This window comes from Hemitrygon akajei, chromosome 4 (genome assembly GCF_048418815.1).
Source record: "Hemitrygon akajei chromosome 4, sHemAka1.3, whole genome shotgun sequence".
NCBI lineage: Eukaryota > Metazoa > Chordata > Chondrichthyes > Myliobatiformes > Dasyatidae > Hemitrygon > Hemitrygon akajei.
In genome coordinates this window covers 188,603,478-188,621,704 of record NC_133127.1, presented here as the reverse complement: position 1 = coordinate 188,621,704, position 18,227 = coordinate 188,603,478, and positions in this window count along the sequence as shown.

Genomic DNA, 18,227 nt, shown 5'->3' with positions numbered 1-18,227 from the left:
CTGTACTGCTGTTGCATAACAACAAATTTCATGGCATATGCCAGTGATATTAAACCTGATTCTGATTCTGATCATCCGATGTAAGAAATGCTTCCTTTTCTCTCCCCTGGATGACTGATCCTTATTTTGACATTGTGACTTAAGTTTCTGGACTACTAGCCTGGGGAAAAAAACAATTTCACGTCAACCTGTCAAGTTCCTTAAGAATTTTGGATACAGTATTTCAATACAACTACCTTTCATTCCTCTAATTTTAAGAGTATAGGTCCAGCCTGCTTAATCACTCCTCAAAGAACAAACCCTCCATCCCAGGGGTTAATCTGGTGAAGCTTCATCGCATTGCCTTAATCGCAAGTTCTTCTTTAGTTAGGGAGGCCCGACCAATACACAATATGCCAGAGGCAGTCTCACCAGGGCCAAGGTAATTAGTTTATTATTGTCATGTGTACTAATGAATGGAGAAACATGGTTTTGGATGCCATCCATGAAGATCATTTCATCGCGTCCATGCATTGAGATAGTATAAATGGTAAACAATAATAGAATGTGGGCTGAAGTGCTACTGTTACAGGATACGTGCAGTGCAGGTAGACAATATGACGAGGTAGATTGTGAGGTCAAGAGTCTATCTTACTGTTTAATAGTCTTGTAGCAATGAGTGTGTCTTGTATTAAAAATGTCTTAGAATAACAGTTTCCTTCCTCTTCTCTGACCCCCCCCCATCAGCTATCCTGTTACATTGTTTTGCCTAATTTTGCTCAAATTTCAAAGTAAATTTATTATCCAGATAAGTATGTATGTGTCACCATATATACTACCCCGAGATTTATTTTCTTGCAGATATTCACAAAAGAACCGAGAAATCTGTCAGGATACTCTCTGCTGTGCATCTGTAGAAGTTTGTATAAGTTTTAGCTGACATGCCAAACCCGTGCAAGGTTGTATGAAAGTAGAGGTGCTGTCATACCCTCTTTGTAATGGCACTTAATGTGCTGGTCCCTGGGCAGATTCTCCGATATGATAACACCAAAGAATTTAAAGCTACTGATGCCCTCCGACTCTGATCCCCTAATCCGGACTGGTTGGTGGGCCTCCGGTTTCCTTTTCCTGTTATCAATAACCAGCTCTTTGGTTTTGCTGATGTTGAATGAGATGGTATTGTTGTGGCACCATTCAACCAACTTTGCAATCTGCTTCCTATACATCGATTCATCACCACCTTTGATCCAAACAACAGTGGTGGTGTCATTGGCAAACTGAAATCATTCCTTTTCTCCTCCCTCAGCCTCATGTCCATTCCCTTGCACTGGATCTCTATTCCCCACTCTGCTCATCTGCCTCTCCTGGTGCCCCACTTTTTTCATGGTCCGCCGTCCTCTCCTACCAGATTCCTTACTTCTTCAGCCCTTTATCTCTTCCACCTATCCCGACCCAGCTTCTCACCTCAACTTCCCTTCCCCCTCACCTATTGGAAATGATGTTAAACAGAGAGACTTTGGAGCACAAGTACATGGTTCTCTGAATGTGCTGTCAGAATCAGACTGGGTGGTGAACAAAGCTTTTGGCTCACTGGCCTTCATCAGTCAGGGAATTGTCCGTAGAAGTTGGAATGATATTTTGCAGTTGTCGCAACATTGGTGAGGTTGCATTTGGGACGTAGTGTTCAGGTTGGGCCACCCTGTGGTAGGAAAGAGTGCAGAGAAGATACATGAGGATATTGCCAGGACTCAGGGGACTGAGTTTAGGAGTGAGGTTGAACTGAGAGCATCAGCTTTCCCTCACTCACTATTTAAAAACAGTCTCTCTTTTTTCTGTTCCCCATTCTGGCTTTACTTTTACCCCTTTCCTTCTCCTCATTGCTGATCTACCTCTCCTGGTGCCCCTCCTCCCTCCTGTTCTCCCACTCCCCGCTCCTGTCAGAACCCTCTTCTTCGGACTTTAAGCTCTTCCACCTATCACCTCACACCTCCCTCACCCACTCGGCTTCCCCTCACCTTGTTTCACCTGTCACCTGCCAGCTAGTACTCCTCCCCTTCCCCGCACTTCCTTATTCTAGCTTCTAACCCCTTCCTACCCTGTCCTGATGAGTGGTCCTGAAATGTTGACTGTTTATTCCTCTTCATCGATGCTGCCTGACCTGGTGAGTTGCTTCAGCACCTTGTCGGTGCTGCTCAGGGTTTCCAGTATCTGTAGAAACTCTTGTGCTTATTAAAAATAGTCTGTCTCCTTATTTTTCAGAACAAATCATATGATCTTGCATTCTGCTTTCCAAATTACATTCCATTTGACGCATCCTCTACAATTTTGTCAATCCTCTCAACATCCCCCGAATCCTTTCTATATCCTCTTCACATCCCAGTGTATGTTAGCCAATGTGAGGTTTGATACCTTGATTGCTGTGACTTAAGTGTTTCAGCTCCAAACTTCATTAGATAGATGGACGGTTCTTGGTCTTTAAGAAAGGCTTCTTCACTGGGTAGTGATTAATTATGAACAAGAAAGGACAGGTAGTATCTATTACCTTACAGTGAGCCTGACTAGCTAATTGGATGGAAATTGAAATTTCTCAGATCTGCCAGTAATTACTACCCTGTACCAATATATCAGATCAATCAGTTGAATAACCAAAGCAATATTCTAACTCTACACTCTGATATAAATGTAAAAATGAATCAAATCAGGGGAATCAGAGTGATATGTGGGACAACAAAGTGAGTCAAATTAATTGAAAAGGAGTTTTTGCGAGCGGTAATCAATCTATAATCATGCAACATTCAAACCGTTACCCAAATACCGGATTTCCAAATTAGCATAGCAAGCACAATTTAATTCAGGAGTACTTCTCTTGCTCAAATGAAACATTCCTTTACAAGAGAATAGAATTATATTTAGGCCTTGAATAATGGGCTCCCACTGAGTCACTCTGCAGGCAGTGGGGCGGTTTAAAGCTTGATTGCAATCAAATCAAATCAAAGCACAATATGATGAATTGTCTTGAAATGAATCCAGGGGAAAGAAAATAACTAAAAAGGAGTCAACACTAATCAGCTCAAATGAAGTGAAACTTGGGAAATATAAAGAACAGAGAAAGTAGAGAAATGTGATCACATTCTGGGAGTTTCATCAGAATTATACTCGAAATGATACAATGAAAGCTTTTGTCATGTTGTTCTTTGTAGACCATCAGGCTATAAGACATAGGAGCAGAATTAGACCATTTGGCCCATCAATTCTACTCTGCCATTCCATCTTTGCTGATTTATTGTCCTTCTCAACCCATTCTCCTGCCTTCTTCCCTTAACATTTGCCACCCTGAGTAATCAAGAACCTAACAACCTCTACTTTAAACATACCCAGTGACTTGGCCTCCATATCTGCTTGTAGCAATGAATTCTAGAGATTCACAACCCTCTAGCTAAATAAATTCCTCCTCATCTCAATTCTACATGAACGTCCTTCTATTCTGAAGCTATGCCTTCTGGTCCTAGACTCCCCCAACATAGGACACATCCACCTCACATCCACTTTATGCAGACCTGTCAATATTTGATAGGTTTCGATAAGATCCTCCTTCATTCTTCTAAATTTCAGCGAGTACAGGCTCAGAGCCATCAAACGCTCCTCATATGATTGCGCTTTCATTCCCAGAATAATTCTTCATGAACCTCTTATAGACCTTCACCAATGTCAGCACATCTTTTCTTAGATAAGGGGCCCAAAACTGCTCACAGTACTCAAAGTGCTGTCTGACCAATGCCTTAAAAAGCGTCAGCATTACATCCTCATTCTTATATTCGAGTCCTCTCAAAATGAATGCTGACATTGCATTTTCCTTCCTCACCACAGACTCAACATGGAAGTTAACCTTTAGGGAAACCTGCACAGGGACTCTTAAGTCCCTTTGTACCACTGAGTTTTGAATTTTCTCCCCATTTAAGACATAGTTTACGCCTTTATTCCTTTTATCAAAGTGCCTGACCATATACTTTCCTACAGTACATTCCATCTGCCACTTCTTTGCCCATTCCCCTAAGCTGTCCTGCTGCAGACTCACCACATCTTCAACACTACGTGTGTAACACCTGTAGCGCCCAGCAGGCGGCGCTGACACCTCCAAAAGCAATGATGTCACCAGTCTGGGTGGAGATCCTCACCCTGAATCACCGGGAGGAATATCGATTGAATTACAAGACACACCTGAGACTGACTGAGAGATGTTAAAGGCCGGTGGCTGTGCCTACCAGTTGCTCAGTCTTGACACTTGCTCTGCTTGTTAGAATCAGTCATTCTGTGTGGAATTACTTACCTGTGTAACTCCCCCCTTTATTTCGTGGATTGACTGCTGGATTTTCTCCTGAAGCCTTGGATATCGTGAGACAGCTTATCTGAAGCCTTCTTGTTGTATTCTCCTGGTTGGAATCTGAACAAGTGAATGTGGCAAGACAGTTGGACTGAGGGCTTCTGACTTTTGAAGTAAAGTTTGAAGTTGTTTGACCAGCACTGTCGCTGTCTCTGTCTGCAGTTGTTCCCAGAGCCACCTGCATCATTACAACATGCCCCTCCAGCTGTCATCGTTTTATCTGCAAATCATGAAATATCATTACTAATCCCCTCACAATCTCTTCAGCTACCCCTTTCAGTAGTACCCTGGAGTGCAGTCCATGTGGTCGAGGAGATTTATTGACTTTAGACCTTTCAGCTTCTCAAGCACCTTTAGTAATAACAACAGCATTCACTTCTACCCCCTGGCTCTCTCAAATTTCTGGCATACTGTGAGTGTCAGAGCTCCAACCATTTTAATGCCATGATCTACCACTAACCAAGGGGTCCATGGACCCCAGATTCAGAACCCCTGTCCTAATGACTTCCATAACGAAGACTGACACAAAATACCTATTAAGTTTACCCACCATTTCTTTGTCCCCCATTACCACCCCTTCATCGTCATTTTCCAGCGATCTGACACATGCAAGTGTCGCAGCAGTGCACAAACAGCTGCACATCCTGCCTGCACCCAGGCCAATAGAAGCATTTGTGCAGCCTTCCCAATGCCTGAAATGGCACCCCCACCAGGCCACACACTGACTGCAGACCCCCGGGGACACCAGTTTGCCACGATCGGGAAACTACCACCGCCGGAACAGAAACCCATTGCGCACCTTCAGGGTGCCCCGCTGAGAGCATAAGGCTTTGGTGTCTGGATCCGGGGCGGGAGACCTCCCCCACCACGGCCACCATCCTACGCTCAGCCGTCTCCTCACCTGAGCCAGTGCGGGTTCATTCTCCTGCTCATTGTGCGGCTGCTGGTGGTCAATGGTGGGATCGTCTACCTCGCTGCTAGCCGCCACCTGAAGAACGGCCGCTGTCGGTTATCACTGGCTCCGCACCTCGAGGCGGTGACGGGAACAACATTCTGTGGCCTCACAGGGATGGTGCGAGAGGGCATCCCTGTGCCGTACCTCAAAATCATAGTCCCGGAGAGGCTCCAGCCCCTCGGGACCACAGAAGCTCAACAGCCGGGTCAGCGACATGCGAAGCTGGAACCATCGGCTGAAGAGGTAGGGATGGAAGTGGCAGAGGGCCAGGACCATGGCCAAGAGCTCCTGGTGTGTGAGACAATAGTTCTGTTCAGGGTGACTGAGGTTTCAGCTGAAGTCCGCCACAACATGTTCACTTTGGTCCCCCGCCTGTGACAGCACTGAACTGAGGCATTCCCCCCCACCCCCCCGGCATCTGTGTCAACAACGAAGGGGTATGCTGGACTGGAGTATGCCAGCATGTGCCACACCACCATACTGATGGTGGGAAAGACCTCTTCCAAGTTCTGCAGAGCATGATCAAAAATGGCGGTGTGCGCCAAATAACGACACAGTGACTCTGGAGAGTGTGAGCCAGCACCCTCTCCATTAGTCTTTGGAATATGTCCGGGGTGTTGCACAGGCCAAGTGCATTACTCGGAAGTGCCACAGCCTTTAACCAATGGTGAAGGCAGTCTTGGGCCAGGCTGCCAGGGCCAATTTGACCTGTCAGTAGCCACTATAGTTATCGAGAGAGCTGAACCAGGTTGAGCACACGACACAGTCCAGGGCATCATCAATTTGGGGCAATGAGTAGGAGTCCTTCTGGTTCACAGCACTGAGCTGCAGGTAGTCTATGCAGATCTTCCACCACCCACCTTTCTTCCAGACCAACACCGATGGGGCTACCTTCGGGCTGTCGGAATGCTCTACACTGCCAGCCGCTGCTATCTCTTTTACCTGCCGATCCGTTCCCTGATGTTTGGTGAGGGCCAGTCGATGGGGCTGCAGGCATCCCCAGTGTTGGACCAGGCACGTGTGTCTGCAGTCCTCATCCCTGGTGTTGAGGTGTTCGTCCAGGAGATATATTCCAGCCACCACCACTAGTCCTGATCCAAGCCTCCGCGGCTCTGTTACCTCAGCTCCCGCACCGCTGAGACAGTCTTGCGGAAGGGTGCCTGCGGCCAACGTTGTTGTGCTTCGCTGATGTCATTGGGCTATGTAGATGCGGTTGCTGACTGCAGGGGCGCGGCGAGCTGCGCAGGGGTGGCAGGTGACGGCGCGTGTCGTCCCATCGCAGGTTTCGGCATGGTGCGCTGCATTGCATTGAGCAGCTGCGAGACCAGCGGTGGTTGTTACTGTACCCACCCGGTCCGCTTCCTGGAGCTGCCCCGCTGGAGAGCCACAGCTTCAGCGCCAAGGTAGAGTGTTGCCCCCGGCACATCCATATTGGCCCCGCAGCGGGGCAGCAGGTCGAAGCCAATGATGCAGGGGTCCTGGATGTCGGCTTGCCACACCCCGTCATCCACTGTGCTTTTCCCTACCTCGATGCACAGTCACCTCTTCCCTCTTATCAATGTACAGGTACTGGTGACCATAGCCAGCTGGACCACCATCGTTGTCCACCAAGGTGAGGATGACTGCCTTGTGCAGATGATGGTGATAGTTGACCTTGTATCTACGAACCCACAGCATCTAATGCCCTCCGCCACGCAGTCCACGTATAAGCCTTGCTCATCACCCAAACGGCCCACCCAGAGAAGCAATGATGGGGGGATTCTACTAGAGGTGTGGCGTGGCACTAGTGTGGGGTAGTTCTGGGTCACCCGGCCTGCCGCGCCACACCGATAGCAGAGATCGTTCCGTGGCACCTGGCGGGGCTGGTCAGACCCGTCTCACAGGCTCCTCCTCATCAGTTTCTTCCTCCACCTCGCTGACGCATGCCCAGGCTCACAGTGTGCGAGGTGACATGTAACACTTGGGGGGGGGGGGGCAAAAATTCCTCCTGCCCTCTCTGCCGCAGTTAGCGCTGTGGCCAGCGACGATGGTGGCGTCAGACGAACATCCTGCCAAAGCTGCTCTGGCATCAGCACGTTTACAAAGGAGTGGAGGGCAGATCGTGGGAGGGAACTGAGGGTAGCATGCCGAGCACAGTGGTGGACACCTGCTGCGAACACCCCCCCAGGCTTTCTCCCACATAGTGCCACCTGCTGCCCAGTTCTTCCCTCTTTATCCCCTCCAATGGCCTCTGCTCGAAATCCCATTTCAGTGCTACTACGAGGCCCCCGTAGTCACGCTGTTCACCCAGCGTTAGGTCAAGGAGGGCCTGCAAGGACATCCTCCTCCAGCGCCATGGTAAGGTGCACCACCTTCTCAGTGGGGCTCCACCCATTATACCTTGTGGCAAACTTGACTTGTGCCGGGTAAGACTCCAGGCGGCTGGTTGCATTGTATCTGGGGAGCTCAGATTGGACCCTCTGGCATTAACCACTAGGACCCATCGGTCCTCCTCTTTCTCCAGCAGTGTTTATAATGCCTGTCCTCCCATAGCTGTGGGGTCTTACGTACCCTCGCGTGAGCCACGAGGGAGGTAAGTGATGCACTTGCTGTGTACTCTGAATTGAGGAACCTAACATGCTCGGCCCATCGGAGTTCTCCGGGAAGACACGATGCTCAGTTCCCAGCTTCTCCCTCCGAGTTGCCTTCCCGTCTTCAGAAGCCCAGCTCGAGGGTGAAGGAGCCATACCGCTCAACCCTTCGATTTATTCTCTGGGTTAAGGATCTCCATCTGACATCATAGCTTTTCAATTTTGCCATCAATTTCTGATCCCACTCATGACACCAATGTAACTAGCATTCGGTCCACGATAATAGATGAGAAAAGTTCATTTAACTTAACTGCTGTTTTAATTGTGCCAAGCACAATAACAGAGTGCATAGGCTCGGTGAGATCTAACTCAATCACATACAGACAGGGAAGGCGATCATGACACACTCCAGTTACAGTCAGGGTGGCATACAAACAGGCAAGTGAACAACTGTATAACCTAAGCTAAAATGTAACAATAAATAAACTTGAACACCTCATCACAATTCTACTGAGAGTGCATTTCTTACAGTGCACGAATGCATTTCTTACAGGAACAATAATTAGAGCTGGCCGTTAGGAATGCTGGATCAAGCTGTTGACCATGCCCCTAGAGCACCACAATGATATGATCACTAACTCCTAAGGGTTCCTTTACCTTCAGCTCCCTAATCGAATCTGGATCGTTACATTACATCCAGTACAGAATTATCAACCCCCAGTGAGCTCAACCACAAACTGCTCCATGAATTCCAACTGCTCACCCTACCCCTTTATAAATGCTGTGGTCCCAATCTGAGACATCCCTGAATGCAGTTGACTCTAAACTGTCTTCCAAAGTGGCTCAGAAAGAAACGCAGTTCACAAGGCAACTAAGAATGGACAATAAATGTTGCAATTGCATAAGACGTTGCTGAGTCCACACTTGAAATATCATGTTCAGTTTTGCTCGCTCTTTTCTCCAAAGATGCCATTAAACTGGAAAGAGTGCAGAGAAGATTTATGAGGACATTGCAAAGAATCAGAGTCAGAATTATTATCACTGGCAAAGGTCATCTCATTGGCTCTTCACTCAACCTTGGAACATCTGGACAGCAAAGATGCTGTCTGAGCACCCAAGTTGGTGCGGTATTTCATTGATTCAATTATGGTGGTTATCCTATTATGGATTTATTGAAATTGTCCGCAAGGAAATGAATCCCAGGGCTGTATGTGGTTGTATATAAGTACTTGGATAATAAATTTTACTTTGAACTTTGAAAATATCATGAGATTTGTTGTTTTACAGCAGCAGCACAGAGTAATCAGTGCAATACATAAAATACACGACGTGTTACACCAGGGGTTCCCAAGCAACATTCCCAAACATTTTTATGCCATGGTTCCCAACCATTAGCCGAGTGATCCATGGACCCCAAGTTGGGGAACTAAGAAATATTTGTTTATTTATTAAGATACATTTATTAAGAAGGCCCTTTCAGCCCTTCGAGCCGCCCTGCCAAGCAAACCCCAGTTTAATCTGAGCCTAATCATGGGACAATTTACAATGTCAAATTAACAAGTTTACAAATTTTGACTTCTGGTCAAGATGGTTCCTGCATTCAGTGCTCCTTTGGTCAACATCTTCTGGGTAGATCATGAAACCATCTTTTTCACTTCTTTTATGTCTTATTTCTCATCTTCAGTGCGATTCTGGAATTGTTGGGGCCTCTGTCTTGCTGTTTGGAGATCGCTTGGGTGCTTCAGTACTCTGCAGTCTCTGAGCTGATTCTGGGAGGCAGAGGTAGCGTGCCCAATCCTCACAATGGGCAGGCTGCAGGATGGAGCGCAACTCAATGTTTGGCTCCATTTCAGTGATTATAGTTGAAGTGTTTGTCGTTTTGAGCTCTGAGGGAGACTGAAACATGAAGTAAGTACAGACAGTGAGTGCTGTCAGCTTTCCTTTTGATTGCCGAGGGGAAAGCCGGCCACTGCACCCGGAGTGCGTTGCCCAGATCTTTTCTACGTTATTGATGTGGACTTGGACTATAGACTCTTGTTTTCTCCAAACATAGTTTTTATATTCTGTTTTTTTTTTTGCCCGATCTTTTTGGAGGAGAGATTCGGGGGTTGATGTGCCTGTTCCGTTCCACCGGGAAATCCTGCCTAAAGTGGATAGAGTGAAGTTATTCAACAACGCAGGACCCTCAATCTAAATGTGTCTGGTGCTCCTGATGCGGCCTCCTCTGTAGTGGTGAGACCCATCATAAATTGATAGACCGCTCCCTCAAACACCTCTGCACCACCTGCCTCGCAGTGGCCAAGCATTTTAGTTCTGATTCCCATTGCCATTCCGACATGTCGGTCCGCGGCTTCCTCTTGTGCCAGGATGAGGCCACCCTCACAGTGAAGGAGCTGCACCTTCTGTATGGGTAGCCACCAACCTGATGGCATGAATATTGATTTCTCATTCCAGTAAACAAATTCCATCCTCCCCCCCTTCCGCTTGTCCCCACTCTGATTTTTACCTTTTCTCACCTGTCCGTTACTTCACCTTGGGTTGCCTCCTCCTCTTTCTTCTACGATCCGCTTTTCTCTCTCATCAGGTACCTTCTTCTTTCCCCCCACCTGGCTTCACCTATCACCCTCCAGGCAGCTAGCCTCCTACCCTTCCCATAAACTTTTTATTCTGGTATCTTCTCTCCTACCTTCTCAATCCTAAAGAAGGGTCTTGGCCCAAAAGGTTGACATCTATTCATTTCCATGGCTGCTGCCTGACCTGCTGAGTTCCTCCAGTGTTTTGTGTGCATTGCTTTGGTTTTCCAACATCTGCAGACTTACTCATGTTTGTTTGTTTTTTACATTTGAGTTTATCACTCTAAATGCTGTTCTTTTTCAGGACTGCACCATGGTATTTTTGGGGTGGGATGGTGGGGGAGGTGGTGATATCTGCTTATGCAATTGAGAAAATCAGCATAGTTCCCTGAAAAAAAATACCTGAACCAGCATTTTCACATGCAGTTGACAGAGTTAAAAAAGAAAGTTTCAGTCTAATGGATCTCACACAGGTGGGGAATGAGCAAAGGGCTTTTAGTTTACAAAGGCATACTTCCAAGGTCAACAAGACCATTTGAGTTCCATGTCACATAGCAACAGGATTGATTGTTCGCCTTTTCCAGGGCATAACCTCATCAACAAGAAAGAAAAAATTGCAGAGAAAATATAATTAAACAAGGGCTAAGATAAAAATAGGCCCAGCAGTCAATTTGCTCTTGAAAGATCAATGGAGCTAAATTGATTCCGAAACGAGAATCTGAGTAGGAAAAGAGGAAACGCTCAGTGTGGTGGCTGCTCAAAGCGAAGTCCTATCGCTCAGATGTTACTCTCAATGAACTGCAGTGATTGATAGATTGCCAATCGTTATAGATAGCGCTGATGAACAGAGCTTGCATACATACCTTGTGGATGTTTAGACATTGTGAGCTGAAATCACAAAGACGGCAGACTGTGGAACTCTTTGGAGAAAGGACTATGAGGTTTGGTACACCGAGGGCTCGGCTCTATTACAAGAACTGATCAGAAAGGATGGAGCCATACCGAGGATTTTGGAGCAGAAACTACTGAACGTGCCTACAAGAACTAGGTTCAAATTTATTTATCACTTGTTCATCAAAACAGATAGTGAAATGTGATTTCTGTGTTAACAACCAAGGATCTGCTGGATGTGTCGCTACAAATTCTGATGCCAATGTGGCATGCCCTCAATGCTCAGCGGAACAACAGCAAACACGATACAGGACACAACAAGCATCAAGCCACAAAACCACAAATCAAAACACACGCTCCCTCCCACCCACCCATCTCCACACATAGTCTCTAATCCCAGGAAGCACTGTCATCTTTGGTCTCCAGCCTCCAGCGGACTCAGATTTAGACTCGGACATGGAGGTATTGGGTCTTCAACTACCCCCGAGCCGGGTTTAATTTGCTGCTGTTTGTAAGGAGTTTATATATTTCCCCAGAAGCTACATGGATTTCCTTTGAGTTCTCCCGTTTTTTCCCAGAAACATATGGGTTAGTAGGTTAATTGGTCACATGGGTATAATGGGGTGGCATGGGCTTGTTCGAATGGAAGGGCCTGTTACTGTTCTGTACCTCTAAAAAAAACACATAAATATATCTGAGACTGTCTTAGGGAAACAGAAAAATTCAAGACCTACTGAAGCAAATTATCCCTGGCAGCTGGCCCTCAAGCATCATTTGTGAAGAATAGATGCTGTTTATGGGATCTTGCTCTGCTTTTTAAAAAATATATTCTCTCAAGGGCTGTGGGCTACAGGGGCTCAGCCAACATGTAACTGTCCATCACTAGTTGATATTGAGAAGGTGGTGATGAACTGCTTTCTTGAACCACCGCAACCCTTGATGATTTTGGCCCAGCGATGGTGAAGGTACGGTGATAGATTTCCAAGTCAGGATGGTGTGTGGTTCGGAGGGAAACCTCCAGGCACTGTGTTTTTGATGCCCTTGTCCTTCTAGCTAACAGAGTTTGTGGGGTTGGAAGGTGCTGTCTGAGGAAACTAAGTTTGCAAATAGGTTGCCGCAGTACTAGCAGTTAAGCATGTAGAATAGGCATTGCCTTCTGGGTACCAAGGTCAAGTATACAAGACGTGATTGATATGTTCATGGCCTAAGGTGGAAGGAGTCAATTTGAGAAAACCTAGCACATTTATTTTTCAGCATAGTCCCGTCCTACATTTATACACTTGGTCCAACTGTCATGGAGCATACGGATCTTGGACCTCCAGGAAGTATCCACAGATGGGTGATTGATAAGTTCATGGCCTAAGGTAGAAGGAGATGAGTTATACAGCTCTCGTTACAGGCACACGCAGGTCAACTCTTTGAGTGATTATGCAGAAAGCTTGAAGTTAATAACATCTTCTTCTACCTTAGGCCATGAACTTATCAATCACACCTTGCATCTTGGATGGTTGCAGAACATTCTCAAGGGGGGAGGGTAAGCAGTCAGGGTTTGTGCTGCACATTGACAGTAAGTGGGGAAAGGCTCTGCTCTGTGAGTATGGAGAGTTGGAAAAGCAGCTGAAAAGCAGGATCTCAAAAGCTGTAATCTCTGGATTACTCCCGGTGGTCAGGACAGGAGTCGTTTGTTCATTATATGCCAGATCGTATGATGTAGGCGATAATGACTATCATTTTTACAGAAGTATTTCACCATTGCCTTCTTATGGGCAGTGTCTTTACAAGACAGGTGACCCCAGCCATTATCAATACTCTTCAGAGACTGGCTGCCTGCTGCCTTTGGTAGAGACGTCTCTCCTCCCAATGCCCTGAAGGCAGGAATAGATAGATAGAACAGATGAATATATCACTAAGGAACTGGTGCAGTGAGCAGTGGGCAGGATTTCTGGTTCTTGGATCTGTGGAATCTCTTCTAGTGTCAGGTAGACCTTACAGTAGGGTCAGCTTGAACCATAAGTGGAGGGAAATCAATGTCCTAGCCCGGAAATTCACTTGCACTACTCTGGATGGCTTATCAACTGCAAAAGAAAGAAGCAAATCCTCATTAGGGAACTGGAGGTGGAGAGGGTCAGTAACTTTAAATTCGTTGGTGTTATCATATCAGGGGATCTGACCTAGGACCAGCACGTAAGTGTCACCATAAAGAAGTGCCTCTACTTTTACAGAAGGCTGTGTGGATTTGGAATGTCACCAAAGATTTGGACCATCCTCTATTGACGCACAGTGGAGAGTATCATATCCGGTTGAATCACAGCCTGGTATGGGAACAACAATGTCTAAGAACAGAAAATTCTACAGTAAAGTGGTGGATACAGCCCAGTCCATTGCAGGCAAAGCCTTTCCCATCACTGAGCAGATCTGCAAGCAGCACTGCAATAAGAAAGCAGCATCCATCATCAAAGACACCCATCCTGCAGGCAATGCCCTCTTCTTGTTCCACTGTCAGAAAAGAGGTAAGGGAACCTTCATTCCTCACCACCAGGTTCAGGAACAGTTATTTCCCTACAACCATCAAGCTCTTGAAACAGCTTAGATAAATTCACTCGACACAACTCTGAAATGATTCTACAACCTACAGACTCACTTGTAAGAACTTTTTACAACTCATGTTCTCTGGTGCTTATAGTCATAGTGGAGACTGAAAGAGGCACAGAACTGTTTGCCTAATGTTCCAAGTTTCGATGTTTTAGAAACGAAAGAGAAATAAGAGAGGGGTAAATTAGCATTATTAATCAGGGAATATATTGAAGCAGCACTCAGAAAAAGCATGAAGGGAGGGTATATGGATCACTGAGTCTATATGGGGAGAACTCAAAAAATATACAGATCACTTTGTAAAACCAGTTCATGTCATCTTATCCCATCACCTGAGTAATCACATTGTCAAGTTCACCGATGACACAACATTGATGAGATGGCCTACACAGAGGAAGTGGAAAAGTTTGAAGCCTGGTGGCAGGTAAATAACCTCTTCCTTAATGTCAGCGGCTATCAACTTCTGGAGAACTCGAGCCACTCACACCCCTCCTTACATTGGTGGCACAGCAGTGGAAACAGCGAGCAGGTTCAAACTCCTGGGAGTGCACATCTCATGGTTCCAGAACACGATCCACACAATCACAGATGCACTGTAGAGAGCATCCTTACATGCTGCGTCATTGTATGGTACAGAAACTGCACTGATGCAGAAAGAAAGGCTCTATAATGGGTAATCAAAGCTGCCTACAATGTAACACTGGCACCCGCCATCAAGGACATATATGCAGAAAGGTGCCAGAAAAGGACCATTAACATCATGAAGGATCCCACCCACCCTGCTCATGGTCTGTTTGTCCCACTCCCATCAGGGAGAAAGCTATGTAGCATCTACACCAAGACCACCATACTAAAAAACAGTTACTGTACCCAAGCAGTAAGGCTGATCAACACCTCCACCCACCAACCCACCCCTCCACACCACAAAGCACCACTACTTTATCACCTCCTGCAGTCACTTTATGTAAAGACACTCCAATCCCTAGCTTCAATTTATCTACTGATATGATCAATCTATGTTTATAAGCAATCCTATGTATTTATACTGTATGTGTCTCTTATTTTTTATATAATTTTGTCCTTTATCTTACTGTATATTTTTGTGCTGCATTGTATCCAGAGGAACAATTTTGTTTGCCTTTACACTTGAGAACTTGAAATGACATTAAATAGTCTTGAATCTTGAATGGAGTCATAGGGTCATAGAACATTACAACACAGAAACAGGCTCCCTGGCTCATCTAATCTGTGCTGAATCATTTATCTGCCAAGTCCCATTGACCTGCACTCGAACTATATCCCTCCATACTCCTCCCATCCATGTACCTATCCAAATTTCTCTTAAATGTTGAAATCGACTCTGCATCCACCAGTTGTGCACTCTCATCACCCCCTGACTGAAGCTCCATCTCATGTTCCCCTTAAATAGTTTACCTATCAGCTTTAACCCATGACCCCTCTATTCTAATTTTATCCAACCTCAGTGGAAAAAGCCTAGTTGCTATACACCACTCATAATTTTATATACCTTTGTCAAATTTTCCCTCATTCTCCTATGCTTTAGGGTCCTAATAAATCGTAACGTATTCAACCATTCCCTATAACTCATCAAATACCAGCAATATCCTTGTAAATTTTCTCCGCACTCTTTCAATCTTATTTACATCTCTCCTGCGGGTAGGTAACCAAAAGTGCACACAACACTCCAAATAACTCTTCACCAAAACCTTATACAACTTCAAAATAACATCCCATATCCTGTGTTAAATATATTGATTTATGAAGGCCAGTGTGCCAACATCTTTCTTTACAACCTTATCTATCTTTAATGCCACTTTCAAGGAATTTTAGATTTGTATTCCCAGATCTCTCTGTTCTACTGCACTCATCGGTGCCCTACTGCTCACCGTGTAAGACCTACCCTGGCTGGACCTTCCAAAGTGCAACCTCATATTTGTCTGCATTAAATTCAATCTGCCATTTTACAACCTATTTTTCCAGCAGATGCAGCTCCCTCGGCAAGCCATGATAGTCGTTTCTGGTTGTCCACTGCACCCGCAATCTTGGGGTCATCCACAAATTTGCTGATCCAGTTTACCACATTATCATTCAGATCATTGACATAAATGGCAAACAGCAACGGACCCAGCACCAATCTCTGTCATACACTACTGGTCACGTGCCTCCATTCAGAGAGGCAACCATCTACTACCACTCTCTGGTTTCTTCCGCAAAGCCAATGTCTAATCCAACTTACTACCTCATCTTCAATGCCAAGCAACTGAACCTTTTTGACAAATCTCGCATTCAGGACCTTGTCAAGTGTCTTGCTAAAGTCCATGTAGTCACCATCTGCAGCTTTGCCTTCATCAACTTTCCTGGTGATTTACTCAAAAAATTATCTAAGTTTGGTTAGATACGACTTAACAAGCACAAACCCATTTTGGCTATCCCTAATCAATCCCTGCCTATCCAAATACTTATATATCTAGTTCCTTAGAATACCTTCCAATAACATTACCATTACTGATGTCAGGCTCATTGATCTATAATTTCCTGGCCTATTCATAGAGCCTTAAATAACAAAACAATGTCAGCTATCCTCTAATACTCCAGCATCTTACCTGTGGCTAAACATATTTTAAGTATCTCTTGAGGGCCATTGCAATTTCTACACCAGCCACCAACAGGACCAGGGAATTTATCCTCCCTAAGTTATCTCAAGATAGGAAACACCCCTTCCTCTGTAATCTATCCACCATTTTGTTGCTCACATCTGTAGACTCTGTGTCCATAGATGAAGAAGAAGTCATACTGTTACACAAGAGATTCTGTGGATGCTGGTAATCCTGAACAACATACACAAAATGCTGGTCAGGGAGAGTCTATTGAGGGAAATAAACAGTCGAAGTTTCGGGCCAAGACCCTTGATGAAGACATTGCATTCCTAATGAAGGGTCCAGCCTGAAACAAACCTCGAATGTTCATTTCCTTCCACAGATGCTGCCTGCCTCCTGAGTTCCTCCAGCATTTTGTCTATGAATCCTTTGAATTAATTCACCGAGAAGTTTACACTAATTTTTGGAGAAACTCAGCAAGTTAGGCAGCATCTACGGAGGCTTTAGCAAACAGTCGACGTTTCAGGCCGAGACCCTTCACCAGGACTGGAAGAGAAATGGTAAAATGTCAGAATATGAAGGTGAGTGGAGGGATGGAAAGGAGGGCCTGCTCCTGGGCTGTACCGTTCCATATTCTATAAGAGATTTGATGGCTAATTTAATTGGTTTGACATAATATTGTTGTATGTTTTACATTCTGGCTTCTGAGGAGATCAGGAGACTTGGGTTGAGAAGGATAATAAATTAGCCATGATTGATTGGTGAAGCAGATTTGATGGGCTGAATGGTCTAATTCTATTCCTACTGTATGACCTATGGGCTTATTGTCTTACGGACTTCATCACTCTTGCTTTCCAGTCCTGATGAAGGAGTTTGGCCTGAAACGTTAACTCTTTATTCCTCTCCACAGCTGCTGCCCTACCTGCTCAGTTCCTCTAGCTTTTTTTGGTTACTCTGGAATTCCGATATCTGCAGGATTTCTTGTGTTCATGATTTGCTAAAACTCACAACTTTCTTTCTTGTGTGATTATTTTCATTCTCTTGTGTTCACGGTTTGGTTGTGACTTTTAATACTATGAATAGATTATGCCTGTTATTAACATCCATTATCACCAATTTTAATTTCACAGTTAGCTGAGTGTTACCTCAAATAAAGCAGCTAACTTCTTTATGGATTAATTTATTTTCTTTTTAATGCAAGTTTCATTTTTCCAAAGGGCACTTATTTTAAATCAACTCATTATGTGATTATCATTTTCTTATTTTCTTTTCCACATTGTCTGTTTAATACAGTTACCCTGCGCATTCCAGTTCTCGTATTATTACTGTCCATTGTTCTGTTGGAACATCCCCATACACTTTACAATATTCATTCTCTCATGAAATCCAACAATACCTATACAACAGGTAAACACAACAGCAGCAGCTAAAAGATAGATAGATAGATAGATAGATAGATAGATAGATAGATAGATACTTTATTCATCCCCATGGGGAAATTCAACTTTTTTTTCCAATGTCCCATACACTTGCTGTAGCAAAACTAATTACATACAATACTTAACTCAGTAAAAAAAATATGATATGCATCTAAATCACCGTCTCAAAAAGCATTAATAGCTTTTAAAAAGTTTTTAAGTCCTGGAGGTAGAATTGTAAAGCCTAATG